At 38.1% G+C, this 21,867-nt stretch overlaps 1 long non-coding RNA gene across 1 annotated transcript; it reads left to right on the top strand.

Moving 5' to 3' along the window:
* The first annotated feature begins 1,326 nt into the window (after positions 1–1,326).
* On the top strand, positions 1,327–21,157 carry LOC138819210 (uncharacterized). The gene is made up of 3 exons (XR_011369364.1): positions 1,327–1,854; positions 20,848–20,992; positions 21,096–21,157. It is a non-coding gene; the product is annotated as an uncharacterized lncRNA (long non-coding RNA).
* Positions 21,158–21,867: the final 710 nt, after the last annotated feature.

Genomic DNA, 21,867 nt, shown 5'->3' with positions numbered 1-21,867 from the left:
ACAAGTACAGTGACAAGAGGGGATTGCCACGGGGGACTTGGGGCATACAAAGGAAACAAAACCATCGCATAGTATATTAAAAACAACGACAACAAAGAAAGGCCTCTTGTGTCTTGGGTTTCATTTCACTTCACATCATCATATATATGGTCATATATACACAGCTTTTGAACTTTTCTGCCGAGCCTGGCACTCTACCACTTGGGCAAAGCTTCACGTCTGGACTTTTGCTTTTGAACTCATGGATTTTCCTGCCCAGGCTGGCTTCAGACCTTGATCCTTAGATCTCAGCCTCCTGAGTAGCTTGGCAGCCAGTGCCAAGCAAGATTCATTTTTGAATCCTTGGTGAAAGGCAGATACCTGAATGCAGTTCGAAGAGGTGTGACAGAATAATCCATCTCTACAACACAGATCATATATTTTTTGCCGCTTTCATGACTTGAATTCAGTGCCTTGCTCTCTTCCTTAGCTTATTTTCTGCCACTTCAGCCACATTTTCAGATGACCGTTTTTATTTAACTACATTTATTTTTAGTAATGGATAAGAAAACTACTTAGAGAAAAAGGTAAAATATCTAATGACTAGTCAGTCATATAGTTATCAGACAATAAAAACTTGAAATTTTTTTCTAAATATAATCCAAAGAGTTAACGTACTAAGGCTCAGATGTCTTACACTGATTTTTTTTTTTTTTGGGTCCAGTTGTGGGACCTGAACTCTGGGCCTGGGCGCTGTCCCTCAGCTCTTCAGCTCAAGGCTAGCGCTCTACCACTTGAGCCACAGCGCCACTTCCAGCTTTTTTCTTTTTGCTTATGTGGTGCTAAGGAATTGAACCCAGGGCCTCAGGCATGCAAGGCAAGCGCTCTACCACTGAGCCACCTTCCCAGCCCTTACACTGATTCTTTAAGGCTTCTTTCTTTGCTATTATGTTCTAGAAACAAATTGTGAAAATAAAGTGCTTTCATGTTAGTTACCTTGTAATCATCTACTCTTGGACCAATATTTTCTTATTCTTGAGACTTTGCTTACTATGATCTCTCGGGTGTACTACCATAACTTGTCACTCAATATTTCTCTGCTTGCATTTGATATTATGAATTTATATTCATTTGTCTCATAAATATTTATTTGGTGACTACTTCCTTAACCTAGGTTTTTTTTTTTCCCCAGAAAGAAGTCTCAGAAGAAAGCTACTGGGTTGCTGCTTTTTTGTTTATTCATTTTGCTTTTTAAAGGCATATAATCTCAGGGAGCAGAAATGAGGGAAGAGAGGGGGGGGGAAGGAGAGAAAATGAATTGCAGGTTGTAAAACCAATCTGGATCATCATCATGCATCAAGGACAAAGTCATATGTACACACAGCTGACACATGAATGATCAGGTCTCTGGATAGTCTGATACAGGAGCGTCATTGATTCACTGAATTTATTCCCTTTGTGGTGAGGTAAATTTCCATACATTTCTGGTTTGATATCCAAGGTCACGAACATTTGTTAGGCATCACGTTACTCAGCCTGGGCAGGGAGCACCGGGAGGAGAAGTTGATGGGTCCCTGGATGGCATGTCCACTCCCAGACTGGGCTGAGGACTCAAAATGAGTCCTAGTGGATCCTACAAGCACTCAAACCCGGACTTAAAAAGAATCCTGATAGATTCTAATGGATCATACAGGATCTAAAACTGAGAATTTAGAGTCCTACTGGATCCCAATAGAGCGATAGGATTTAAAACTAAGGATTTAAAATGAGGATCATATCTGAGAGCAAAGGGTCTGACCTCTTGGAATCTTCTTGTTGGCTCAGAGGACGAAATACCCCAAAACATAATGAATGATTCACTTCCTCGATTGAAAGGTAAGAATTACAGGGAAGTATTGAGTAGTTAAGAGTTGATCATGAATTCGGGGATGATGGGATGCGGTTTTAAATGTTAGTGGTTAATGCTCAGTACAAGGGTGACTTGTACTGAGTACAAGAGTTCAGGCAGAACCACAGAGTTGCTCAGTGCTGGAGGAAGAGTGAAGGAGGTCCCATGGTCAGAGTCTGTAATCCAGGCAGCAGGGGAAATGCAGCGAGGGGTAATGTGGGGAAGGCAGGGGTTTAGAGGACTGTGCAAAGGCTTTTAATCTGTGTCACACGGAGAACTTAAAGGACATCGAGGCATGCAGCATCGTGTGAACTGTGCAGATTTAATCTTGTTTCTGTGTGTGGGCACTACACAATAAAAATTAAATCGCAGGAGCAGGAAGATTAGATAGAAGGAAAATGGAGAATTGGAACTAATTTTACATAGCTGCATGGCTCCTTAAAATGAAAAAGTATGATGCTAAATGTTTTGATATCCAACTGCTAGTCACATAGCAAAGGAACAATATTTATCATGCCATAACCACTTGATTATACATGTACATGTGAGTATGTACCTGTATGGACCTCTCTCTCTTTCTCTCTCTCTCCCCCTCCCCTTTTTCCTACCCTTCTACCTGTCTATATCTGGGGAGATTTTTCTCTTGATATTTGGAATCTGATTTGGTCATTTTAATATTGATGATAAATGAAAAATATTTAATTAGTATTTTAAAATATGAATGTTATCATGGAGAATGAATTTCTGAAGTCTGCATGTTAGGATGTGGGTCTCTTACTTAGGATGCTGTTTTCTTAAGGAAACATCTTTTAATAAGCACAACTTTTGATTCACTAGAGCTCTAATGAGTTTAAAATTTTGTATTGTATGTCAGATAAAAAGCAATTTTTTACTTCAAAGACGCTGTCCCTTCCCCACTGCACAACCCCTATTTTCACTGTATTTGATGTTGTTATAATTTGTGGAGGAAAAGGGAAAAAACAAATTGTTTAAATAGGGATACAGGTGGACCCATTGCAACAATGGGATGTACAAGATGTTATGTCGAAAAACAAACTTTACAACTTTGGTGGGGTTGGGGGTTGGGGGGGAGATGGGAAGGCAGGGATGGGAAGGGGAAACAAAGGAGGAGGCAACAATGCTTGATAAGAAATGTACTCATTACCTTGCTCATGTAATTGTAATCCCTCTGCATGGTATTTTCACAATAAAAACACTTATTAATAAAAAAAAGAAATTCAAGAAGTGAACTTAGGTTTTTAAGTGTATTTTTAATTTAGTTTTAGAGTAAAAATTAACTTAAAAGTGAAAATGCTTATCACCATTTAAAAATAAAAGATTTCCTTCTATATAAAATTTTCCCCTTCCTTGGTTTTTGCTCTTGCCAAATGAATCACTAATGGTATCATGTAGATATTGAATGCAAAACTTACTAAGAATTCACCAAAAAAAAAATTAAAAAAAGAAACAACAACCTCACCAATAAGTGGGATAAAGACTTAAAGAGAGACTTCTCCAAAGAAGAAATAAGAGTGGCCAATAGACACATGAATAAATGTTCAAAATCCCTGACCATAAAAGCAATGCAAATAAAAACTATATTGAGATTCCACCTCACCCCTGTTAGAATGGCAATTATCAAGATAACTAATAATAACAGATGCTGGTGTGGATGTGGCCAAAAGGGAATGCTACTACACTATTGAAGGGAATGCTAAACTGGCTCAAGCACTCTGGAAAGCAGTATGGAGGTTCCTCAAATGTCTAAAAATAGAGCTTTCCTATAACCCAGCAATCCCACTCCTGGACCATTTACCCAAATGAACACAAGTAAGACCACACTAAAACTACCAGCACAACAATGTTCACTGAAGCATTATTCACCATAGCTAAAATATGGAATCAACCCAGATTCTCCTCAGTAGATGAATGGAGGAATAAAATATGGTATATTTACACAATAGAATTCTATATTCTTTTCAGAAATAATGGCATTGTCTCATTCATAAGGAAATGGAAAGACTTGTAAAAATTATATTAAGCAAAGTAAGCCAGACCCAAAGAAACAAAGGTTGCATGGTTTCCCTCATTTGTAATAACTAGAATATGTCTACAATATTCTTAGCAGAGGATCACAACGGCTCAATACCTATGTGCATATGATCATATAAAATGATGCTTATTGAAATGAACTCTAAGAAATGGAAATGAGTGTTTTAATGCAATTATTTCTTTTTTCTTTCTCTGTTTCCTTTCCTTTCCTTTTCTTTCTTTATTCCCTGTTGTCACTATTTTTTATTTCTCAACCCTTTGTCTTATATATAAGTTTATCTAATTTGGAGAAGGAAAGGGGAACCACAGAAACCATGGGGCAAAGGGTGAATCAATGCAGCAGTGATACTCAGTTGACAACATGTTGGATTGAACTTTACCACTTAGGGGGGAGGGAGGAAGTGGAAGAAAATGAGGGAGGGGTAACACTGTTCAAAAGAAATGTACTCATTACCTTGCTTATGTAACTGTAACCTTTCTGTACATCACCTGGACAATAAAATTTAAATTAAAAAACTGAAACAAAACAAAAAAACTTACTAAGAATTTACATCAGTTTGAGAATTTTACTTCTTCAAGAGGAAAGAGATGATTTCTATTTTGTCCATACTTACTGAGGTTATTCAATAATAAGAATAAAATTACTGCCATCTTTGAGCAAGACATTTTTATCCCTCTTATTATCTTTCCTTTTGATTTAGTTTTCCATCTGCTTTTTGACAAAGAAGCTTATCATTTCTCCAGAGACAATTTCACATACATTTTTCTCTTTTGATAGCTGTTTTTCTCCATATCTTTTTCTATTTCTCATTTCCTTCCTTCACTGTTGTTCTATAAACTATTGTAAAGCTAATTAGCATTAATGAGATTATGTTTTAAATTATCCTTCTAATTAGTTCCCTGTTTTTGAAATGTCATTAATCCCTTGAATTAATTATTTCTGTTTGAATATGCATGATCTATTTTCTAGGAAGTCCACCACCATCTAATTTAGTTTGCTGATTGCACTGCTAATCATTTAGATAATTTTGATTATCCTGATCAAATAATCTTTATTGAGGCTCATGTTTATGAAATACTGCCATGGCAGGTGCCAGCAGACCTTTCTGCAGCTTTTCTTGCGATTTGCATTTGCTAAGTTCACAAGATTTTCCACACTTAAGATTTTTCTCTCGTGGCAGGCCTTGGATTTCTCTTATACTTCACATGCTGTTAAAGGGTCTCCAAAGATCAGCTTCTCACTTCATTATCTGAGTTCCCATCTGTTTTATCTATCCAGAAAATCTTGCTCTGCTTTTAGGATATGCATCCTCATGACTTCAGGAGATTACTCAAGACCCTTTCCAGCGGTGTTTACTTTCTGCAAGCATCAGACACACGTGGTTGTTCAGATGGTTCATCTTAGCAGTTCAGTCATTGGCTAATAGTGGTAACCATGTGATCCAAACCTAGCCAATAGCATTCTTCCCCAGGAAGTTCATCTAATTTAGTCGGCTGTTTTTGCTGCTCTGTATCCAGGAAAATGAAAGAGAGCAGCAGACAGTAACAGAGCCATGGATGTTCAGCGGATGCCATTTTTATAGCATTTCTAGCTCGGTCTGGGGCCCTTTCTTTGATTTTGTTATGAGACAGTAGAGTGCTTGTCTTCTCTAAGTACTCTTGATTCTATAATTTTCTACCTGATGGAAATTAGTTTAAGTGTGTGATAAATAGTAAACCACATTGGAGTGTTTACAAATATTGTACCTAGACATTACACGTTTAATTCTGCAGATAAGAATGGTGGTAAGGGTACTGGATATTCCTGGCTGTAATCCTAGCTCCGTGGGAGGCTGAAATGTAACGATTGCAGTTTGAAGCCAGTCCAGGCAGCGATATATATGGGATTCTTAATTCCAATGTATCAGCCAAAATCCAGATATGGAGGTGTAGCTCAAGTGGTAAAACCCCAACCTTATGCAAAATCCAAAGGGACGGCACCTACGTCTTGAGTTCAAGTATCTCTTGTGTGCTTATCCGTGTAGACACACACACACACACACACACACACACACACACACACAATGATGATACCAAGGATGATTGAATACAAACCATAGACAATCTGTCTCATCTCCATCTCCTAATCCATCATCCGTTTTTGTCACATCAGAGAAATGTAATTTTTGGCAAATGATAAACTATTAATTCTCTCTTCTCAGCTGAGGGAGACTTTTCAGCATTGCCAGAGGATATTTACAAAGCACTTTACACAGAGTAGAAGAAAAGAAGCAATAATAAAAAAGTTACATAAATAATATATAATCCCTGAGCCTTGACACAGATAGTGTGTTGCTCATGCTCTTGCAGAAATATCAAATAACGATTACCAGAAGACTGAAATTTATGAGCCGGGTTTTGTCTCCAAGCAAGTTCACAATTGCCTTTCTAGGCAAGAATTTTTTTTCTTACTTTTCTACTTGCCTTGTAATTTGGAATTGTCCTCATTGTGTAGCAGTAAATGTGAGCATCAGCTTTTAGAATCGCCAGGCATCCCCCTCGCATGAGAGAGCAAGCTATAAGCCTTAGGTACATATTGATTCACATCCAAACCAACCCAATAATTTCTCCACTGCAAGAATGCAAGGGATATTGTTTTATTTAAGCAATAAACCATGATGTCCCAATAGTTTTAGGGTGTACTTGAGAGCTAATTCCCTTGGGTACAGTTTCTTTTCTTCTTTCGCAATTGTTTTGGGATGGGAAAGAAGAGAACAGGGTAAATACGAGCAGGCTTCCTCATGAAGACATCCCTTAGCCCAACAGATCTACCCGGGCCAAATCCTCTCTAGAATTGCCAGAGTGTGAAGCCTAAGAGGCTACATTTTAAGAAAGACCTAAAGTGTAGATTTTTAAAACACAATATAACACAATAAACTAACATTTAGTGTTTCTGCAAGAAGCAGAATATGAATGATATGATAAAACTATGAACCTGAATGCACAAGATAACACACATCTCCAGTTATACAGCTATCAGGCATGAATACAGAGCCTGCTAAGGAGAGCAGAGGATGCAGAGGTTGAAGTAATGATTTAATGAATGGCACAAAAGGTATACTTAATAGTTCATAGCCTTCTTGTCACCAAGAGAATTATCATATAAAATTGAGTCTCAGATTTCTAAGATGCTAACCATTGCTTGATAATGTCTTATTCTCTCTCATTCTTACATCTTTATCGACATCTTGGTGCACATGTTCGGCAGATCTTGGTTCTGGAGATTGAATGCTGTATCTTAAAATACTCAGAGGATAAAGGCCTTATGAAGTTTATTTATTTGTTTACTTTTTGTCAGTTGTGTGGCTTGAACTCAGGGCCTGGGCACTGTCCTTGAACTCCTTTGTTCAAGGTCACTGCTCTACCACCTTGAGCCACAGCTCCACTTGTGGTTTTTGAGTGGTTAATTGGAGATAAGAATCTCCTGCTTGGGCTGGCTTCAAACTGGGATCCTCAGATCTCAGCCTCCTTATTAGTTAGGATTACATGTGTGAACTACTGGCACCCAGGTTTTATAAAATTTTGCTTACCAACTGATTACAGAGAATACTTGGAGAAGTTTCAGGATTGAAATATTTTAATTGCAAAAGATAATTACTACAATGATATTATTAATATATCCTAACAAAATTTTAACAAAACAAAAGCAGTTTAGGCCTTTCTATTGTATAACTAATGTTTTATTGATACATTTTATTTTGTCCAGGCATAGATGGCTCATGCCTGTAACCTTAGCTATTGAGGAGGCTAAGATCTGAGGATCATGGTTTGAAGCCAGCCTGGGTAACAAAGTCTGTGATACTCTTATTTCCAATTAACTACCCCTGCCCTGCCCCCTCTCCTTTCTCCAGCTGGAAGTGGAGGTATAGTTCAAAATGGTAGAGTGCTAGCCTGGGTCAACAAAGCCTAGGCCCTAAAGCAACAAGCCCTAAGTTCAAAATACAAAAAATATATTTTGTTTTAATAAACTCTGACATATCTACTTGAAAACAGCTGGATTAATTTTTTTCTAAATCAAAATTTCAAATGATCACATTAACATTTACCTTTTAGTCAAATATAGCTCAGATTTACAAGTGAAGTGTTCTGTGCTTTGTGGACAAAGGCTTACCTTCATTACATTTGTAATCTATCTATTGAGATTATTTGAAATATATCATTGTAGTCTCATTTTTTTTTTGTCCCAACTCTGGGGATGAACTCAGGGCCTGAGCATTGTCTTTTAGCATTTTTGCTGGTCTTTGCTCTACCACTTCAGCTGCAGTTCTACTTCTTTTCTTTTAATAGTAAACTGGAAACAAGAATCTAACAGACTTTTCTTTCTCAGCTGTCTTTAAACCACAGCTCTCAGATCTCAGCCTCCTGAGTAGCTACTATTACAGAAATGAATCACCAGTCAATTTTTCATTGACTTAATTCTAAGCATTGTATTACTCACAAAATATGGGCAAGGAAATTAGATGAAGCCTAGTTTTTCATAAGTGAGCTCAACAAGTATTTACTGTGAGTTTAAGTTGGAATTGCTATTGTAGATACCATAAAAGATCCCAAGATAATTTCCCTGACAAGGTATACATTATTAAAAATAGTAGAGATGAAAAAGGAAAACATTTCTTTTGGGGGGGGGGTCCAGTCGTGGGGCCTAAACTCTAGGCCTGGGCACTGTCCCTCAGCTCTTCAGCTCAAGGCTAGCACTCTACCACTGAGCTACCTTCCCAGCCCCAGAAAAACATTTCTAAAATACAGAATATACTATCATAAAATGCTAAATTAAGTAGCACTGGTGTCTCATACCTGTAATCCTAGCTTCCTTAGGAGGTGGAGATCTGAGGATCAAGGTTTGAAGTCAATGAGGGCAGGAAAGCCTGTGAGACTCTTTAATTAATCATCTCCAGACCAGCAGTGTTGGTATGGCTCAAGTGGAAGAGCGCCAGCCTTGTGTGCAAAAGCTAAGGGACAGTGCTCTGTCTCTGAGTTTGAGCCCAGCTACTGTCACAGTATATGCTAAAAAAGCTAAATTGAGGGCTGGGAAGGTGGCTCAGTGGTAGAGTGCTTGCCTTGCATGCATGAGGCCCTGAGTTTGATTCCTCAGCAGCACATAAGCAGAAAAAGCCTGAAGTGGCTCTGTGGCTCTGTGGCTCAAGCACTAGCCTTGAGCTGAAGAGCTGAGGGACAGTGCCCAGGCCCAGAGTTCAGGCCCCACGACTGAAAAAAAAAAAAGCTAAATTGACTATAATAATAAAAACCTGTTCATTCTGATTCAGACAATATCATTCACTCATCATAACAGATTTTAGATTAAAAGCAATGATCTGGCTGCACAGATTTTATTATTAAGTCATTAGATTACAATAAAAATCTTTCAGGCAAAACACATTATTTAATAAATAATAAAAGTGTATCATGCACTTGATAATAATTTGTATTTAAAAAAGTTTTGTCCTGGATATACTCACTGATGTCAATAAAAAATTTCCTGTAAGAAGATGAAAGCCAAAATGTGTGCAAGTCCATATCATCATGTTTAACCATGATTATAATAATCATGTATAGCTGAAGAACGAATGCATGTGAGCTCTGTTTACAATATTGCATTTCTGAAGGCTTAATGCATATGAATCACCTTTGCAAACAAGTTCTACCTTGTATTTCTACAGAGGCTGGGGAGACATCTTACATTTCAGTAACTTGCCTAATTATCAGAAAATTACCCACCAACAGAATAAATGCAACATTTCACTTTTACTAGGAAAGATGTGTTTTATCTCTAAAATGCCACAGATGGGTTAAAAAAGCAATTACTTGTCACTTGAGCTGCAAAGGTTGTAATATTCAACTTACTTTAAATGACAGATTTCTCTAAGGGTGAGAGAAATTAGCTACTAAATAGGTCACAGCTTCTGAAAACAATCCATTTAGCTTGCCAATATTCTCAATTAGTTGAAAAAGCCAGATGATTTTGGAACTTTAACTCTAATCTGTTAGAATTTACTCTCTGTCTGACCAATTTCTATTTACAATCTCAGTACACTCACCATGCCAATGTCAACATTTCTCTAGCTGAGGGCAAATTACCATTTCCTTCTAAATCCTCACTGACAGATTGATTGACTTCTCATATAGAAAATCATGAAGAAGTATAATATAAAATGACCAATTACTTTGCAATTCAAATTTCCTTGGCCCTCAAAATGTTTCCATTTGTATTGTTGTGCTTTAAATATACAGAACTTTTTCCTGTTTTATTGAAATTTTTTTTAAAATGTGCATTTCTAGATGAGACCATCATTGGATTAAGCCTTGGAATCACACCATTTCTCAAATCTATTCATACCCACTATTTATGATGGCTAGTTATGTCTTATGTTTCCTTAGAATTACATTACTTGCTTTCGCATCAAGAAAAGGGTGGTTCTAGTGAGAATTCCCATGAGCTGCACCCCAGGCTTCTGTGGTCAAGATGCATTGTACTCATCCCTTCCTTTCATCCCTCCCAACCTCACTGCTATGTTCAGTTTTCTTTTTTTTATAGGATAGGCATTGAGTCTTATGACTGCATTCTTCCCCTTTCCTCTCTTCATTCACTTACCTCCTCTCCTGACCCCCTTACCTTCCAAATACAGTTTTCCCGGCATTCATTTTGCTGGACTGAGATTCCATCTCATCCCTATTAGAATGGCCATCATCAAGAATGAAAACAACAACAGATTCTGACACAGATAGGAGTTTCAATCAATCTGGGAAGCAGTGTGGAGGTTCCTCAAAAAAAAATTAAACAGAGAGCTTCCCTCTGACTCAACAATGCCACTCTTGGGGCATTTATTGAAAAGATTCCAAATTAGGATACAATAAAACCACCTATGTAACCATGTCCACTGCTGCACTGTTCACCATAGCTAAGGTATGGGAACAGGCCAGATGCCCCTCTATGGATGAATGTATCAAGGAAATGTGGTATATATATATATATACATACATACATACATACATACACATATATATATATATATATATATAAAATGAAATTGTACCCAACCATTAGAAAGAATGATATTAATTTGTTTGCAAGGAAGTGGATGAACCTGGAAAAAAATTATGTTAAGTGTAGTAAGTCAGGGCCAGGGAGACAAAGACATATGTTTTCTCTCATATGTAGAAGCTAGAACTAATTTATAAATGTGCATGTAAACATATACAGGGTTGTATGCACAAATGTATGTTGGTTATTTGCAGGGGAGAATTCAAATGAACCCACAGTCTAAGAAATTGATAGGCAGTTACCATTAGGCCCAAAGCCAGCCTTTAAGCAAAAAGATCTTTTATTCTTTCTCTTTTTCAGTACTAGCTGTTGAAACTAGTTGAAGAGGAGTTATTAAAAATACTGAAAATATGTAGAAAAATAAAAAATGTGCCTTTTGCTCTTTTGGTTTTGATTTAAAAATCAGAATTTTCCAAGTCAGTTGTGAAATCTGAATTCATTTCATGAATCCAAGAAAAGGAGAAAATTTTCATTTAAAAATGTCTTCTATTTACTATCCAGTTTTCAAGCAAGATTGAAACTATGAACATATGTAAGTAGCTATTTTCTGAATGCTGTTATTTTTCTAAAATTCACATAGGGAGAATCTAATTACCAAGATTATGATAGTAGGAGTTGAGGGTCTTTGGAAAATAATTAGATGTTGAAGGCAGAGCTGAGCACGGTGCTCATGCATTTAATCCTAGCTACTCAAGAGGTTGATATCTGAGGTTTGTGGTTCAGAACTAGCCTAGACCGACAATCTATGAGACTCTCATCTCTATTTAACCAGCAAAAGACAGGAGGTGGAGATGTAGCTCAAGTGGTAGAGCACTAGCCTTGAACAGGAAGGAAAGCTAAAATATGAGGTCCTGAAGTCAAGCCCTAGTACACACACACACACACACACACACACACTCACACACACACACACACACACACACACACACACACACACACACACACACACACACACACACACCCCATCCTATTAGCTAGCTCACTTTGTAATCTGAAAACTGCCAGTTTCACGACATCATTAGAGCTCCTGTGTTCCACACAGCCATCTCTGTGGGAGTCCTTGCTTTTCCTCCTGTGCTTATGTAGCCAATATTTACAGTGGGCAGCTTTCTTCTCTGATTTCTTCTAGTATTGCTTATAACATTATGCAGACTTTTAAAGCCATTTATGTGTCTTGGATTATCTCAAAGCCATTTGTGGAATATTAAATGTGTATTTCATTACATAATTACACAGATAAACGGGCACATTATATTTTAGATACAGTGACTATTGGTATGTGGATTCAAATTGTCTCTAGAATTTCTTCTCTTATTCACTAAAACAATGGACTTTTCCATAGGAAAACACAGTCACCAAAAAGATATGTGTACTGTACTGACTCTTAAGGGCTAGATAAAAATTCTGGTAATTGTGTGTGTGTGTGTGTGTGTGTGTGTGTGTGTGTGTGTGTGTGTGTGTGTGTGTGTGTGTGTGTGTGTGTGTACATGCAACAGTAGTGGGGCTTGAACTCAGGGCCTAGCAGATGACTCTGAGCTTTTATCTCAAGGTTAGCACTCTACAACTTGAGCTACAGTTCTACTTCCAGCTTTTTGGTGATTAATTGGGGATAAAAGTCTTGTGGGCTTTTGTGCCTAGGCTGACTCTGAGCCATGATCCTCAGAAGTCAGACTCCTGGATAGCTGGAATTGCAGGTATAAGCCATTGATACTTTTTTTTTTTTTGGCAAATACATGTAAACAATGTTTATATCTACTCAATACAATGAAAACATCTATAAATACAAAAATTATCATAAGGGGTCTCAATGACTATGAAAGTTTCTGGCTTTCAGTTAAAACTTCAAAATATAATAATACTAATCCAGAAATAATAATAATAATCCAGAGATTTCTGGAATGTTGAGATGAGATGGTAATGTCCGAAGCACAGGAATAGTGGGATATTATAAGAAATCTGAAAAGAAACCCAGCTTTTCAAGCAATCTCCGTGTAAATTAACCTGATACCTACGAATTGCATTTTTTTAATACAACAAATGGGTTTACCAGGAAAAGAACATTGCTTTACAATAGGGAACAATTCTATATTAATGTGTTTTGGGCTTAGAAACATATGCTCAAACATCTGAACAACAGCACGGCTGACTTCACAAACTCTAATTGTGTCCAGAATCACAAATTCATCATTTTTAGCAATTTGCATTGTTGTCTATTTTCAAGTGATTACACAGTAATCTTTCTGGATATTCATTCAGAATGACTTTGTATCACCTCTACATAAAGGGAATTGTAAATCATCTTAACAAGAAAAAAATATGTGTAGTTCTCAAATCTCAACCTGGAAAGAAAACAGAAAATACAACATAAGCTTATTGTTTAAGAAAGAACACTCACTTTGGCATTTTGCCTGTTTTCCTTTTTGTTCTAGTTCTTTGCATTTCCCCAAATGTTAATAGGTTCTTTCCAGAGCATAGTTTTGGCATCGTGTGCTAATTTGAATAAGAGAATCAATCTTAAGTGGCTCCTTTATCTATTGTGCCAAAATCTATCAGATCTATTCTACACAGAAATCCATAAAAGAGAGGGCTTTTAGATTCTTTCTTAAGAGTTCAAAGTTTGTGCCAAAAGTAAAAATAATGACCATCATTGCTAGGAGTCGTTTTCCAACCCCCGGGAACTGTTTTGTGGGAGTCGCCACGGTCCCTTGGCCTTGGACTCCGGTGGCTGTGAGCAGACATCCACATCACAGGTGTATGTAAGCTGCTGCAGGCTGAAAGCCCAGGACTCCTTCCTGGGGTCCATGAATTAACTTGAATCGGGATGGACTAGGTGTCCAGGCCTCCTCCATTGTGTACCCACACCCCGTGTCTCCAGTGTCCCCGTGTGAAGGTGCGTACTCCCAAAAGGCTGGCTATATGAAGCGTTGTCTTCCCAAGTCAGCGATGTACCATATCTCTTTCAAGACAGACGGATAGACAGGCAGGCAGACAGCTTAAGGTCTCGTGCGGCCAGGGCCCCTGACCGAACCATGAGTCCATGTGCAAGACCCCAAGACTACGGTCTGTGGAATTCCATCCAAGTGTTGATAAAGGTGCTTTAGCAGTTCCAGGGCCCAACCTGGCTGCAGGTCCTGCTAACAGGGGTGGCATCCTGCAGGGAGAACCCGCTCCAAGGTGCCTGCGTGCACCCGGTCCCTGGCTTCCAGATTCTCTCTATAGCAGGTCTGCCTGAAGTGTCCCGACAGACGTGGGCATGTGCAGGTGTACATGTGTTTCACCTGTATCAATCCACCTGCCCATCCAACGCTTATGCCAAATGAGGGACAGCCAGCCCGCCAGCAAAGGGTCAGGTGATCTGGAATTACTCCCTCACTCTCTCCTTAAACTTTTTTGCCATTTCCATTATGCTTCCCGTTGTTGTTTTTTCTAGCAAGAGGAAAGAATGACATCACATTTTGTGGTAACCCTCTCCCGGCCTTTCACCTTACATCTTCTTTTGACATGGAGGAGCAAGTGGCCAGACCTGATGTCTTTTGCAGTTTGGGCTGGAGTCTAAATCTTCCACCTCCATCCATACTACCTATGAAGATGTAAACGCTATAGGACACCTTGCTACGAGCCACACTATGTGTGTACTTACCAAGTAGTAATATGTACTTCAGTAAAAATAAATACAGTAGAGAAACATTATTTTTTAAAAAAAACATAGAAAAATGAGATTAGCTATGAGCCTGTGGCTCACGCCTGCCACCTCATTGCTACACAAGAATGAACATGAAGACGACTGTGAAGAGAAGACGACTGTGAAGAGAAGACGAATGAATGAAGCTGCAAGAGATCTGTTCTCAAGGCGGGGCTGCTGCCATATGAAAGGTGATGTCCACACCTTCCTGCCACCTCTCACCCTCTTGCCCTGTGATTTTCCACTGTTTGCTTGTGAGACATAAACACTGAGGGTGAGTGTTCAGGGCCTCTCTTCCTCACCTGGTGGAGCTCCATTAGAGCGCTCATGTGACCTAAGTCAGCCAGACACCTGTCCAGCGGTGGCTTGAAAATCAGCCAGTATGGACTGAACAGGAAGCCCATAAGCAGATGTTCAACATTCAGCATGAAGAAAGAGTAGAACATATTCTGGGGCTGGGAAGGTGGCTCAGTGCTTGCCTAGCATGCATGAGGCCTTGGGTTCGATTTCTCAGCACCACATAAGCAGAAAAAGCCGCAAGTGGTGTTGTAGCTCAAGTGGTAGAGCACTAGCCTTGAGCTGAAGAGCTGAGGGACAGTGCCCAGGCCCAGAACATATTATGTTAACACTTTTATATTGTGTGCATGGTAACATTTTGATATACTAAGTAGATGTCACTAAAGTTTATTATTTCTTCTGTCCCCTTTTCAGTTTTTCTGATGTAGCAACAGGCTCATCTAAGATTGCCTGTGGGCCTTTCATTTCATTTTTATTGATTAGTGCTTCTACTGGACCATTAAAAATTAAGAACTTCATGATCACCCCAACACCAACTTTTTCCTAATTACTGTTTCTGCTTAAACATGATCACTTTAAAGTGATTTCATAGCAATACTATCAGAAATTCTAATTAACTTTTCTTTCAACTTTTATAAGTAAATTTGCTTTAGAAAACGACTTTGAAACACACCTGTCAATTGACTCACTTGTAAATGCATCGAATACTATGTTTTTATGTTAACAGCCAAATATACCTATTTTATCTATGTGTATGAGTTCTTTACTATGTTAATTTATTTAAAGTTAAGTAGCTGTTTAACTGTATACAATTGAATTATTTAAAAAAATTCATTACTGGGGCTTGAACTCAGGGCCTGGGCTCTGTCCCTGAGCTTTCACTCAATGTTGGTGCTCTACCACTTTGGTCACAGCTCTATTTCCAGCTTCTTGTTGGTTAACTGGAGATAAGTCTTCTAGATTTTCCTGATAGGGTTGGCTTCAAATTGTGATCCTCAGATCTCAGCCTCTGGAGTAGTGAGAATGACAGATGTGAGTCCCTGGCACCTGACTCTTTTGTTCCTTTGTGGATGATGTACACCATTGCGTCTCAGGACAGGAGATAAAATGTTTATATAAGAGCCTTCTTATAAATGCTCTGTTTATTCTTGCTCCTGGAAGATCTGGTGTTCATCTACTGATTTAAAGTTAGTAAGTTCTGACTACTGTCATATACCTCTTAAATATATTCTAGTTTTGGCAAAAATGAAGATATCAATGACTGTTTTTTTTTTAACCAAAATGAAAGATCTAGTAAAAATCCCTCATTTTTATTTCTACGTTTGCAAATTACTTGGTACAGTTAACCTTTAAACATCTTTGGAATATAGCAAGAATTCAAATAAAATGAAAGATTTCTTTCATTTAATGTATGGCATTTAAATACTTCTTTATTGCACTATTTATAAAATTGTTTTATAGAACACTAAAAAGTAGGGGGTTGTGAAAAAATGTTAATCCTATAATTAAGAGTCAGCAGCATATACTTTCTCCAGCACAGCACTGAGATTCTAAATCTGTCACTCTGAACTTTACAGTAGGAGACAGCCATCTGCCTGCATATGGCCACATAAAATAAGCAAGAATTTATATATTTATACTCTGCTGGCCCTCTGGAGATTTAGCATTATTGTGACAAAGCAGACAACAAGGTTTAACTATTATAAATGAAAATAGCATATGTTATTGGGGGAAAGGAACATATTCAATCACATAGGTTATCTGGGCCAGTGTTATGAGGTGATTGGTTATGGGGATCTGAAAAAATAGGTCCTAAGACAAAATGGCACTCTGATGGAATTATGCGCATGAATAGCGCCTCATAGTGGTGGGCCACTGTGCCCCACCTCCAATTCAATCTCTGTGCTACATAATTCAGTCCTATTCAGTTGAGGCATACGTATTAATTTATACCTTCATTGTGCTGTAGAGCAAAACGCAATGCTGTTCAGATAAGATATGAAAATAGTAAAGAATTGAAATATTCAATGTTAGGCCACCACATCAAAGTTGATTTTCTAACTAATGTCAATATAACATAGTAGTTAATATGAGAGCTACTGTTGGGCAATTCCATGTGCACCTGTGTATAAGCAGAGTGACCCTGGGACCCAGGCTTTCCATTGCTCAGGAGTAAATAGGATGGGTTTGGAGAGCCTGCTTCAGTGGGGTTGTTCTGAAGGTTAAGTGAAATAGGAAGAATAAAGGATGTGGTTCAATGTCTGGTAGGCTGGAAAGCTTTACAATGGCATAATGCAAATGTCATGCCTGAAACAGAAGTTCATGAGCAATTGTCCCCCTGAGCCAAAAATCTAAGGGACAGTACCCAGGCCCTGAGTTCAAGCTCCAGTACCAGTACACACACACACACACACACACACACACACACACACACACACACACACACACACTCATTTAACAATTCTATGGACATTTCTTGCTGTGCTAGAAGAATCCATTAGAACATTTTTAGTACATTTCAACAATCTTCCACTGCCTGGGAAGTTTTTAGAAAGACCAACAGCAGGATAATGCAGATGGATTACCTTTGCTGAGAACATGACAGGTGAAATATCATGGGACAAGGGGCCAGAATGGGACAGTCACTTTCAATGGCTTCTGTTGTGGTGGTCTTCCTCCTGGCCATCGGGGGTCACTGCAGGGAGGGTCTGACACCCGCAGGGCAGTGGAAAAGGCCACTGGAGACAGATGTAGGTAAAATCATAAAGATCATCAAAAGACCAGCTTAAAAGAAACTTCCAGAAGACATAGAATTAAAGCCCTATCTGTTTTGACAGGGTAGATTATTTTCTAAGTGTTGAATTGGTCTGAGGCACATGGATGAATTCTGGATTAGTAGTCAACCAACGTGGTCCCGAGAAACTAAATTAATTTCTTCAAAGTCATAAGAAACCCAGTAGAACCAGCCAGTTCTTTTATGACAGATAATTAGAATTTTGACCTGACATCATCTTCCTTTACTTTCCTGTGAGTCTCTGATGAAGAAGTTATGCTGTTTGCACTTTGATGTTAAAATTGCTTGAACTTGAGTTATTTCTAGGTTGATCACACTCATCATATTGATTTGCATTCATTTCTGAGTTGTCACTTAGAAATGTTTACAAAGAGGGCATCCAACTTACTTTAGTTTTCCATCACTGAATCCTAGAAATATATGTGTAATACGACCAAACTAATTAGAACACCAGGCTTCTGAGTAAAAATATACAGCATATATCAATTTTGTTTATTTAATAACAATGGAAATGAAAAAAATGCATCTATATTGCTACTGGATGCATTTCAATATAGTCATACAAATATTTTTACCAAACTGGATTATTCTACTTGTTTTAAATTTTCATTAAACATGTTAAATACAATAATGAAAATTATATCAATAATGTTGATTTCCCACAAAAATATCTTTTTTTTTTGTCAGTCGTGGGGCTTGAACTGTGGGCCTGGGCGCTATCCCTCAGCTCTTCAGCTCAAGGCAAGTGCTCTACTACTTGAGCCACAGTGCCACTTCCAGTTTTCTGAGTGGTTTATTGGAGATAAGAGTCTCACGGATTTTCCTGCCCAGACTGGCTTTTGAACTGCAATCCCCAGATCTCAGCCTCCTGAGTAGCTAGGATTACAGGTTTGAGCCACTGGCGCGTGGCTAATTTCTATCTATTATAACATGAAAAGAAAGTTGACAAAGATTCCTTATTTCCCCCCAAAGATTAATATTGGTTTATTTTTAAAATTTCATTTCATTTAAATTAAATTTTAGTTTCATTTTTAATTTAATTTTTTGTGCCAATACTGGGTCTTGATCTCAGGGCCTTGAAACTGTCCATTAGCTTTTTTCACTCAAGGCTGGAGCTCTATTATTTGAGCCACACCTCCACTTCCAGGTTTTGGGTGGTTAATTGCAGTTTCATGGACTTCTGTGTGTGTGCTGGCTTCAAAACCACGATCCTGACCCTCATATATCCTGAGTAGCTAGAATTACAGTTATGAGCTACCAGTGCTTTGCTTTTTTTTATTTTCCCAAATAAATAACAAATCAAACCATGAGAAAATGCCTCAGCTTTTCATGTGAAACCCATTGACAATCAAATTACTCTTTTCTTGTCCAGTCCATTATATCACGATTCCCTTAAATGTTTTCTAATGGTTATCATTCTCTAAGAATGCCAAGTTTGCATGATTTCTGTTTCTTTCTTCTGGACAAAGTTTCTCCTAGTGTGCAAAGTATACACCTACATAATTTTCTTTTTATAGTCTTGGCAATTATTTTTTGCCCATCAAGACAAATTAATATTCTTTTTTTTGTTGTTGTTATTTGTGGGGCTTGAACTCAGGGCTTGGGTGCTGCCCCTGAACTCTCTGTGCTTAAGGACAGCAGTCTAGCACTTTGAGCTACAGTTCTACTTCCGATTTCTGAGTGGTTAATTGGAGGTAAGATTCTCATGGGTACTTTTCTGCCCGGGCTGGCTTTGAACTGTGGTCCTCGGATCTCAGCCTCCTGAGTAGCTAGGATTACAGGAGTGAGACATCAGTGTCCAATAATATTCTCTTCAACAAAATTCTACCACATCATTTGTGCTACTGCCTACTTCAACAGTTACTGTGCACTCATAGTGTGGTTATTTCATGTGTAGCCTCTCCTGTCAGACCGTATGTGGTGGTGACAATAAATACTTCATAAATGTTTGTGGAAGTTTTATTTTGTTCATGTGTGTGTGTGTATGTGTGTGTGTGTGTATGTGCACATGCATGTGTCCTGATACTAGAACTTGAACTCAGGGCCTTACAATCTCACTTGGCTTTTCTGTTCAAGGCTTATGCTCTACCACTTGAGCCAGTCTCCACTCTGGCTTTTTGCTGATTAATTGGAGATGAGAGAGAGTCTTAGGGATTTGTCTGCTCAGGTTGGCTTTGAACCATGATCTTCATATCTCCAATTTCTGAGTAGCTGGTATTACAGGTGTGAGTTGCTGGCACTTGGTTCTGTTTCTGAATGGTGGTCAAGATAAGGATTCAAATGTTTTTTTTTTCCTCTCATGCAATTGTTTCTAACATATTTATAAGATGATTTCTATGTTGCTTTGTATGTCTCTCCCCCATGGTATAACCCCTGCTTTCACTGTATTTGATGTTGGTATAATTTGTGGAGGGGAAGGGAAAAAGCAAATCATTTAACTAAGGATACAGGTGGACCCACTGCAATGATGAGATGTACAAGATGTTATGTCAAAAAATGAACTTTACAACTTTGGGGGGGGGTTGGGGGAAGATCGGGTGTGGGGAGGTGGGGGGGTATGGGAAGGGATGGGAAGAGGAAACAAAAAGGAGACTACAATGCTTGATAAGAAATGTACTCGTTATCTTGCCCACATAATTGTAACTCCTCTGTATGGTATTCTCACAATTAAAAAATAAAAGAATGTTATGTATAATTTGGGAATGAGTGCTTTTGGAATTCTTACTACATGTAATTTTGAGATCATTTTCTCATATAAAAATCTTGCTTCAGCTGGGTGCTGATTGTGATAAAAATAATCAATTTGAGTAGATTTTTAAAATTCTGTTCATTGTGAAAATGATAGAACTTTTGCAGCAGAATCATTTCAGACATCTGTTGGCTATTTTATTGTACCCGTGCACTGATGTCCACTTAGAGAAAGGTGAAGAAAACGAAGTAGAAACCATTGAGGGAAAATGTCATTGCTATGATGTTAATGCACAGGCCAGTTCTTTATTTTTACAAGCCATCTAGAGTCTGAACTTGTTCTTTATGGTGCTCATTACAGCTTGTCACAATATCTGTATTTTATGAAGGTTTGCACGTGACCCTCTTCTGTCTCTGGGGATTGCATTCCACGGAGGGTTGACTGATGGCCTCTGCTCCCTCTCGTTTTATCCCGCGCACTCTGCTTGGCCTTCTCCTGGACAGGCTCTCAGGAAATGGATTTCAATCATTTTTGTAAGTACATAATGTGCTACCCCATTAAGAAGGAAAATAGCTGTGAGCATCATCCTACCACCCTGGGGTTAATTTCATAACTCTGTGATATCATATGCTATAGTTTTTCAGAATTACAAAGAGACTCCTGTATTTTTGATCCAACCTGGTTACAAGCATTCTCTGATTCCACCGGAAGATGAGCACAGTTGCTCCCATGTTTACTGAAGATCATTTCCATCAAGACACCTGGCAATGTTAAGGTGGGTTATGTGGCATTGATTGACTCCTCCCCATGCTAGTTTGTTCTAAGTCTAGTGATGCTGAGTGATTTCAACACTGAGAGTAATACTTGCCCTGGACTTCATGGGTTGTTGTCTGTCGTTGCTCTTTGTGGAATAAATTAGACTAAATTAAAGGTCCCTACCACTTTCTCCTACTGCAAAGGCTCAGGGAACCTAAGACCGACCTGAAAAATAAAACAAACCAGTTTGTTAACACATTTCAGTTGTTAATCAATTGCAGAAAAACTATTACCATCAGCTGGCTCATCAATTAAAAATCTATATCATAAATCAAATTTTGAAAGCAGCATTGATTAGATAATTCTGTTATAGGAGCCAGATTTCATTTCTGAGACTGTTGATAAGGTTGACATTGATCTAGATATATTGCGTTCATAAATTGCTTTGTTAAATGGCAACTCCTTTGTACAACTACTTAAATTTAATTAAAAAAAGAATTCTTGTCTACTGAAAACAATTTTTACCTTAGAAGTTATAAACTTATCTATTTTAGAATTAGAATTAAAATTTGTTTACTATGTGTTGAATTATAAATGAATGAATGAATTATATTTTGATGTATAATATAGTCATATATAACATGAATATTTA

Source organism: Dipodomys merriami, unplaced genomic scaffold, assembly GCF_024711535.1.
Source record: "Dipodomys merriami isolate MVZ:Mamm:240054 unplaced genomic scaffold, mDipMer1.0.p SCAF_8, whole genome shotgun sequence".
NCBI lineage: Eukaryota > Metazoa > Chordata > Mammalia > Rodentia > Heteromyidae > Dipodomys > Dipodomys merriami.
Note: the sequence above shows the minus strand (reverse complement) of the source record. Positions and strands in the feature narration are given on the sequence as shown.